The sequence below is a fragment of the Arachis ipaensis genome, chromosome B01 (genome assembly GCF_000816755.2).
Source record: "Arachis ipaensis cultivar K30076 chromosome B01, Araip1.1, whole genome shotgun sequence".
Classification (NCBI taxonomy): Eukaryota; Viridiplantae; Streptophyta; class Magnoliopsida; order Fabales; family Fabaceae; genus Arachis; species Arachis ipaensis.
The window spans coordinates 2,604,305-2,613,284 of NC_029785.2; the positions used below are offsets into that span (position 1 = coordinate 2,604,305).

Here is an 8,980-nt window from a genome sequence, read left to right on the forward strand (position 1 = left end):
CTAATTCATTCTCTTTTTCTTTCATACTCATTACTCATTCTTATATTTATTATATAAATCAATATTCACTTCATACATTTTCTTTATCTCTTCTCACATAATCTCATACCTCTTTCTCTTTCTCCTTCTCCCTCTCCATTCTTGCTAATTTTTTGTATAACTGGAATTTGGTTGATGACTATAATTTTTTTTTTTTAATTTACTAAACGTATGTATTAGGTGATTGTATGATTGTATTCATTAATTTTTCTATTTCTTTGTGTAATTAATTATATTCATGAGTAGTTATATAGTATATTTGTCATCTATATATCACTTCTTTTTTCTTTTAACAATTTATATTTTTTTAATATCATTTAGTTGTAATAATATTATTGAAAATACATGTTGTCATGATTTATGAAAAATAAAATTAGAAAATTGAATATCATTTTTAATTATCAAAATATTAATGATATTTACTATATAAATCAACATTTACTTTACACATTTTCTTTATTTCCTCTAACATAATTCCATACCTCTTTTTCTTTCTCTCTCTCCATTCTTACTAATTTTTGCACAACTAGAATTTGGTTGATGACCATAGTTTTCTTTTTTTAACTTGCTAAACATATGTATTAGGTGATTGTGTAATTGTATTCATTAATTTTTCTATTTTTTTCGTATAATTATATTCATAAGTTATATAGTGTCTTTGTCACTTATATATCACTTCTTTTTTCAATAATTTAATTTTTTTTAATATTATTTAGTTGTAATAATATTGTTGAAAATACATGTTGTCATGATTCATGAAAAATAAAATTAAAAAATTGAATGTCATTTTTAATTATCAAAACATTATTAATATTCATACTTGTATTTTATCTAATAGTTTCATTATCGTACCATAGTATTTAAATAATAAATAAATATATTGTACAATAGTTTTTACAAATTAAGTTCTAAGTTTAATATTAATTTACATATTATCTAATATATCTCGAAACAATATATATATATATATACTTTAAATTTATACTATATAATACAATTAGTTTAGCTCTCCAAACGATATGCATTCTAACATAGTCTTAATTTTATTTTATTTTTTGTTTCTCGTAAGTTTAACATTGCTTAATATAAAGATAATAATGAACGTACCTAAAATGGAAGTAGAAGAGAGATGAGATTTTGGGTGAGTGAGACTACCGAATAGAAGCAATGCCTGTGGTGTGGTAATGACAACGGTTTCAATTGAGAATGGTGGGAGATTTTTTGATAGGTTAGTATTGGACACATCCAGAATTTGAGTTGTCGTAGACTTGTCAATCTATTTGGTATGGAACAATTCAATTTCTTTCCACCAAGATACAATTCATACAGATCCGTTAAAAAAGATATTGTCCCTATCAAATTCATATTTGTCAAATTTACGGTTCTAATGTTGCCTTTATCATCACAGGTGATGAAATTCCAAGTTTGTTAGTGATTGTTTCCTCGCCATGATTGCGCCAACGGAAATGAATAATGAAATGTCTGAGCAACTTGAAGCAAAGTGGTGACTCTGTGATCACAAGGTCTAGGATTGTCTGAACAGAATGCATTAGTAGTGAGATTTCCTTTGAAGTCTGAGTCTTATTAAACGAAGGAAGAGGATCCTGCAACCAATAAGGTGGAACTACACCTATTAATCGATTGTTTACAAGCAATAGATATTGCAAGGGTGTGCAATTGGATAAGTCTGGGATAGAACCCTCGAAAGAGTTCCTCTCAAGATTCACTTCATACAATAGTAGCATGTTGAAATCGTACCCGACAACTTATTATTATCCTTCACGTCGCTGAGATCCAATCTACTTAGCTTGGGTAGTTTTGAAAAAGACTCGAACAACACCCTAATAAAATTGTTTTCAGAGAGATAAAGAAGCATCAATATGGGGAAGGAATCAAATGTGTCCGGCAAGGAGACCATGAAGTTTGAGCCGAGAGTCCGAGAATTGCAAGGCAAAAGTAGCTATTCAAGTTGGGAAGAATGTCCAGGGTGGAAAGTTGATGTTGTAGCGCAAGTCAAGGAGCTCCAAACTTTCTAAATCCTGGAAGCAATCGTAAGGGATACAAGTATAGAATTTGGAGAAGGGAGAGGCCCGAAATGGATCGAGGTAGAGGAGTGTGACGAGGGATTTGTTTGAGACCTAATGGTGTGCTCCATTGAGCCCCCTTGACCCGAGTTCGATCTTTTCTACATAATGGAGATTAGCTGCTGGAGTAGGATTTTGGGATGAGCTATTGCGACCTGTGCTTCTTGTTTCATACAAAAAATTAGTTGGTGTATATTTGTTTGTTTTGTTTTTTATTTCCCGTAAGTTTAACATTGCTTAATGTAAAAATAATAATGAGCGTACCTAGAATGGAAGTAGAAGAGGGCGAGGTTTTGGATGAGTGAGATTGATGGATAAAGGTAGTGCATGTGGTAATGACAATGGTTTTAGTTGAGATTGGTAGAAGGTTTTTTGATAGGTTGTTATTGGACACATCCAGAATCTTGAGTTGTCTAGACTTGCACCAAGATACAATCCATACAGATCCGCTTAACTGTCAAATGAAGGTGATATTATCCCCATCAAATTCATGTTTGTCAAATTCACGGTTCTGATGTTGCCCTTGTCATCACAGGTGATGAAATTTTCAATATTGATGGAGACGATTTTCTCGCCACGATTGCCCTAACAAAAATGGATAATGAAATGCCTGAGCAATTTGAAGCAAAGTGGTCTAAACAGAATACATTAGCAGTGAGATTTACCTTTGGAATCCGAGTCTTATTAAATGAAGGAAGAGGACCCTTAAGGTAGAACTACACCTGTTAACTGATTATTTGTAAGTAATAGATATTGCCAATGTGTGCAATTGGATAAGTCTAAGATAGAACCTTCGAAGGAGTTCCCCTCAAGATTCACTTCATACAATCGTGGTATAGATCAAAGAACTTGAATCGTATCCGACAACTTATTATTATCCTTCTGGTCGCTGAAATCCAATCTACTTAGTCTGGATAGTTTTGAAAAAGACTCAGACAACACCCTAGTGAGGTTGTTTTCAGAGAGATAAAGAAGGATCAATACGGGGAAGGAATCAAATGTGTCCAGCAAGGAGCCCATGAAGTTTGTAGCCGAGAGTCCGAGGATTGCAAGGCGTGAGTAGCTATTCAAGTCTGTGGGGAATGTCCAGGGTGGAAAATTGGTGTTGTAGCGTAAGTCAAGGAGCCTCAAACTTTCTAAACCCTGGAAGCAAACTGAGGGATATAAGTACAAACTATGGAGGAGGGAGAAACCCGAAAAGGATCGAGGCAGACGAACGTGACAAGGGATTTATTAAGACCTAAAAGGAATTTTCCATTGAGCCCCCTTGACCCGAGTTCGATCTTTTCTACATAATGGAAATTAGCTGCTGGAGTCAGCTTCTTCATCACTAATCCCATTATCATTATTATTGGACAAGACACATACACACATGATGATGATGATGAAGAATGTTGCAATACCGAGTAGGATTTTAGGATGAGTCATTGCGATCTGTGCTTCTTGTTGCATACCAAAAATTAGTCGGTGTATATTTCTATAAATTTTGAAGTTAAATATAGATTTAATTTTGTTTTGTTTTTTATTTCCCATTAGTTTAACATTTCTCAATGTAGAGATAATAATAAATGTACCTAGAATGGAAGTAGAAAAGAGCGAGATTTTGGGTGAGTGAGACTGCTGAGAAAAGCATTGCCTACGCTGATGACAATGGTTTTAGTTGAGAATGGTGGAAGGTTTTTCGATAGATTGTTATTGGACACATCTAGAATCTTGAGTTGTCGTAGACTTGTCACCGTCTCTGGTATGGAACCGTTCAATTTATTTCCACCAAGATACAATCCATACAAACCCGTTAAACTCTTAAATAAAGGAGATATTGTCCCCGTCAAATTCATGTTTGTCAAATTCATGGTTCTGATATTGGCTGATGGGAGCTAAATGTCAGTTTCGAATTTTCATAAAAGAATTGCATCGTAAGTATAGTCCAAACCGGCAACCAACTCAAAATCAAAGTTTAGAAAATGTCACAAAAGTTAAATCAATAACTGAGAGTAGAATCCCGGTCGTTCTCCCTAAAAATTGTAATCGAGTGCTCAATTATTGGGTATGAGAGATTGGGAGTTTTGATTACAATAAACAAAAAATGTAAATAATAAGAAATTAAAAAAACAAACAATAACTAAATATAAAAAAGAATTGAACTAAGACAATTAAGAAAATTAACTAAGAAAGATCTTGGTAAAGATTGATGGTTAAGAATCACTATCATTGTTATTAACCACAACATGATAATTACAAGGAGCAATTCTACTTCGTCATTCCCAAAATCGGAGGAAAGTCAAATGGATTTAATTGATCCTAATCTATAAGTCCTAATCAACTTACTCACTGAATTAGTGAAAGATTAGCGTTAATGGAAACAATATTAATTAAAACCTTCAAATTATTAATCAACTTGGATATTAGTAACTCGAGACTACCCAAGTTACCAACCCAAAGCAGAAATGTAAAATTTTACTCCATAACTAAAAGAAACACTTCACCAAACACCTAGAGTGCAATAAAGACAAATATCATAAAATATAAGAATTAATAAAAACTATAACTAATCAAGACAAAATATCAATAGTAACAACTCAAAAAATCATAAATAAAATATAAAACATCAAATTCATTAAAAGAAATGAAAAGTTCACAAGTCTCATAAACTAACAAAAGAAAGTAAAGTAAATACCACTAAATTCTAAGAGAATTATAATACAGGAACAAAAAAAAAGATAAAAACTACTACAATTAAACAAGACTAAAACCTAAAACCAACAAGAAAATTAAGAAAAACCTAAGGAATTTTAGAGAGAGAAGCTGTCCCACTAAACCTAAGAAGAAAGTGTAAAATTGTGAATATGGTAGTGTCGGTTGATCCCCCTCCATCCTCCACTTCAATAGCATCAGAAATAGGTTGGATTGAACTCCAAATGCTCTAGAAATCTCCCCTCACGTGTTTCTTTAATGAGGCACGATCTTCGTATCTCGTGTACGCGACAGGTGCATGCGTACGTGAGACTGTCAAAATTCAGGGGATGCCGCGTATGCGAGATTGTCAAGACTTCCAAACTCAAATTGTTCATGATTCCTCGCTTTTGCATGCTTTCTTCTTTTCACTTTTTTAAGCCATCCTTACCTTCTAAGTCTAAAATCACTCAACAAATACATCAAAGCATCGAATAGAATAAAAGCGAAATAAATTTAGCAATTTAAGGGCCTAAAAAGTATGTTTTTAACCATTAAACACAATTAAGAGAAATTCACAAAACTATGTTATTTCAATGAATAAATATAAGATAAGTTGATAAAATCCACTCATTTCAATTCAAAATTTACTATAAAATAGTGATTTATTAACCTCTCCACAATTAAACAATAGCATGTCCTCATGCTAAACATCAAGAAAGACAAGATCAAAAGATATTTTTATTGAAAAAAAACTATCTATATGTATTCTATCTATTTCTATCTATCTACCAAATCTATATATATCTACTCGGTCAAAATAAATCAATTTCCAAGAGAATATATAAACAAGGAGGGCCAAAAGCATTAATAACCAAGTCAAATTCACAATCGAATTAAGTCATAGAAAAGAATTTATAAACTTGCAAGATAAGAGATAATCACAGCTGGAAACATAGAGTTGAGCAATCGAACCCCTCACCGAATGTGTATACGCTCTATTCGCTCAAGTGTATAGGGTTGATTCACTCAATACTCTTCTAATCTTGCTTTCCAAAATTTGTTTTTCATCTAACAATCAACAAATATTCAATGTATGCATACAAGTATCATGAGGACTTTTCCAAAGGTTGTAATGGAACTAGGATAAAGGTAAAGATGCATATGGCTAAGTGAGCTAAAATTTAAATCTTTGATTAACTTAAGTTTTCACCTAACATATGAGAGCCTATACAATTCTAATACAACCTAACTGCCCATCATTTCACTTTTCACACACTCATGCATTTTTTTCAATTCACATCCCATATGCATTATTATTATTGCTTTTTTTGGGGCCTTTGTCCCCTTTTTATTCTCTTTTTTTTTCTTTTTTTTTTCATTTACATATACATATAAAAATATCAATGCATATGGTTTAAACATTTAATGCATAAATATGTACTTAATTTCTAAAATTTTCAACAAGAATTAAAAACACACTTCTATCAACCAATGTTCCCAATTTTCTATTTTCTCATATTTAGATGATACATACTCTCACTAGCTTAAGTTAATCAAAGATCCAAATTAAGGATATTTATTGTTTTTCACATAGGGTTAATGATGTGCTAAGATTAAGAACAAAAGGGATTTAATAGGCTCAAAATTGGTTAACAATGGTAGATGAAAAGGTAAGGCTATTTAGATAAGTGAACTAACTTGAACAAAAGCCTCAATCATATAAATGCATTCATACACAGAATAATGGATATAAAGAATCAAACAAAATAAAGATCACAATCATAGAAAGAGAATAAGACATAAGGAAAAAAAATAGTGGTTAATATGATACAACCACTCATTAAAGCTCAAAAACTCACAAGGTAGTGTGTTCTAGCTCTAAACTATGTTCCATAATTATTGTTCAAGCAAGTTTAATGAAAAATTTTCAACTCAAATCAATTGGGATGCCCTATAAATAAATTTTTTTAAAAATTTCATTATTTTGACTAAGCTTATTATATATATGTATATACGAAAAAAAATGTAATAAACTAAAAAAAATACAATTAAAACTCTAAAATATATACAAACAGGAAAAAAAATGCAACTTAAAATTCTAAAAGATATAGTAATAATAGAAAAAATGAAATGTGAAAGTTTTTGGAATTAGAATTTTTCACCTAAAAAATGCCGTCGAATAACCTCCCCACGTTTAAAAACTTGCACGGTCCTCCGGTACACTTACTACGATAAGGGGGGTTGCGGAGATTTAACGGATTGCCACCTTCAGCTAGTGGAACTTCATGCTGCTGTGACTGAGGAAGAGGCTTTTTCCTTCACTGTTCGTAGTAGCGTTTTCCTTCTTTGACTTCCTTATTATTGGACAAGACACATGCACACATGATTATGAAGAAGAAGAATGTTGCAATATCGAGTAGGATTTTGAGACGAGTCATTACAATCTGTACTTCTTGTTGCATACCAAAAATTAGCCGGTATATATTTGTATAAATTTTAAGTTTAACTTAGTCTTAATTTTGTTTTGTTTTTTGTTTTCCATAAGTTTAATATTGCTCAATATAGAAATAATAATGAACGTACTTAGAATGAAAGGCGAAGAGAGCAAGGTTTTAAGTGAGTGAGATTGCTAGAGAAAAACATTAGTTGTAGTAATGACAATGATTCTAAATTTCTAATTGAGAATGGTGGAAGATTTTTCGATAGATTGTTATTGGACATATCCAGAATCTTGAGTTATCATAGACTTGTCAAGCTCTCTGGTATAGAACCATTCAATTTATTCCCACCAAGATACAATCTATACAGATCTGTTAAACTCTTGAATGAAGGAGATATTGTCTCCGTCAAATTCATGTTCGTCAAATTCACGGTTCTGATGTTGCCTTTGTCATTATAGGTGATAAAATTCCAAGTTTGATAGAGATTGTTTTCTCTCCATGATTGCGCCAACAGAATGGATAATGAAATACTTGAGCCTTTAAGCAAAGTGGTGACTCTGTGATCACAAGCCGTGATAATATATATCCTAGGCCTTATGATCACAGAGTCATCACTTTGCTTCAAGTTGCTCCAAGTGTTTTATTATCCATTTCTGTTGGCACAATCATGACAAGGAAACAATCTCTGTCAAAAGCTTGGAATTTCATCACATGTAAAGACAAGAACAACATCAGAACCGTAAATTTGACCAACATGAATTTGACGGAGACAATATCTCCTTCATTCAAAAATTTAACGGATCTGTATGGATTATATCTTGGTGGGAATAAATTGAACGGTTTCATACCAGAGAGCTTCACAAGTCTACGATAACTCAAGATTCTGGATGTGTCCAATAACAACTTATCAGAAAACCATTCTCAACTAAAATCATTGTCATTACTACAGGCAATGTTTTTCTCTAGCAGTCTCACTCATCTAAAATCTCGTTCTCTTCGACTTTCATTCTAGGTACGCTCATTATTATCTCTATATTGAGCAATGTTAAATTTACAAAAAACAAAAAACAAAACAAAATTAAAACTATGTTAAACTTAAAAAATTATACAAATATATACCGACTAATTTTTTGTATGCATCAAAAAGTCCGGATTATAATGACTCATCCTAAAATTCTATTTGATATTGCAACATTCTTTTTCTTCATCATGTGTACGTGTGTCTTATCCACTAATAATGATGATGGGATCAGTGATAAAAAAATTATTTATCTCTTAAAACTTAGAGAAGCCTTGCACAATCTTCCTTTCAACTAGTGTAGAAACTAGTCACCAAAGTGGTCGGTCCACTACTAAGTGTGTGTTTGGATTGTGGTTGGTCAAACTAGAATTTGAATAAAAGTAATTTTATAGAATTGATTTTGGATAGAAGTAAGTTTGTGTCAACATGATTTATGTTTGGCAACTCTTTACCAAAATTGATTTTGATAAAATAAATATTGTTTGGATAATATTAGTTAAAATCACTTTTAGATAGATAATTACCCATTTTATTTAATTTATTTTTTTAATTAGTATTTATTATTATTATTATTATTATCAATTTTTAATATTAGATAATTTTTTCTCATGATTCTCATAATTTTTATATGATATATTTTTTGTATATTCTTTTTTCATATTTTTTTTAATTTGTACATATTTTTTTATTATAATATTAAATTATAGTACAGAAAAATT

At 31.3% G+C, this 8,980-nt stretch overlaps 1 long non-coding RNA gene across 1 annotated transcript in view; it reads right to left on the reverse strand.

The window, feature by feature from the left end:
* LOC107640077 overlaps positions 1 to 8,980 on the reverse strand; it is a 13,752-nt gene that overhangs the window by 484 nt on the left and 4,288 nt on the right. The window lies entirely within an intron of this gene.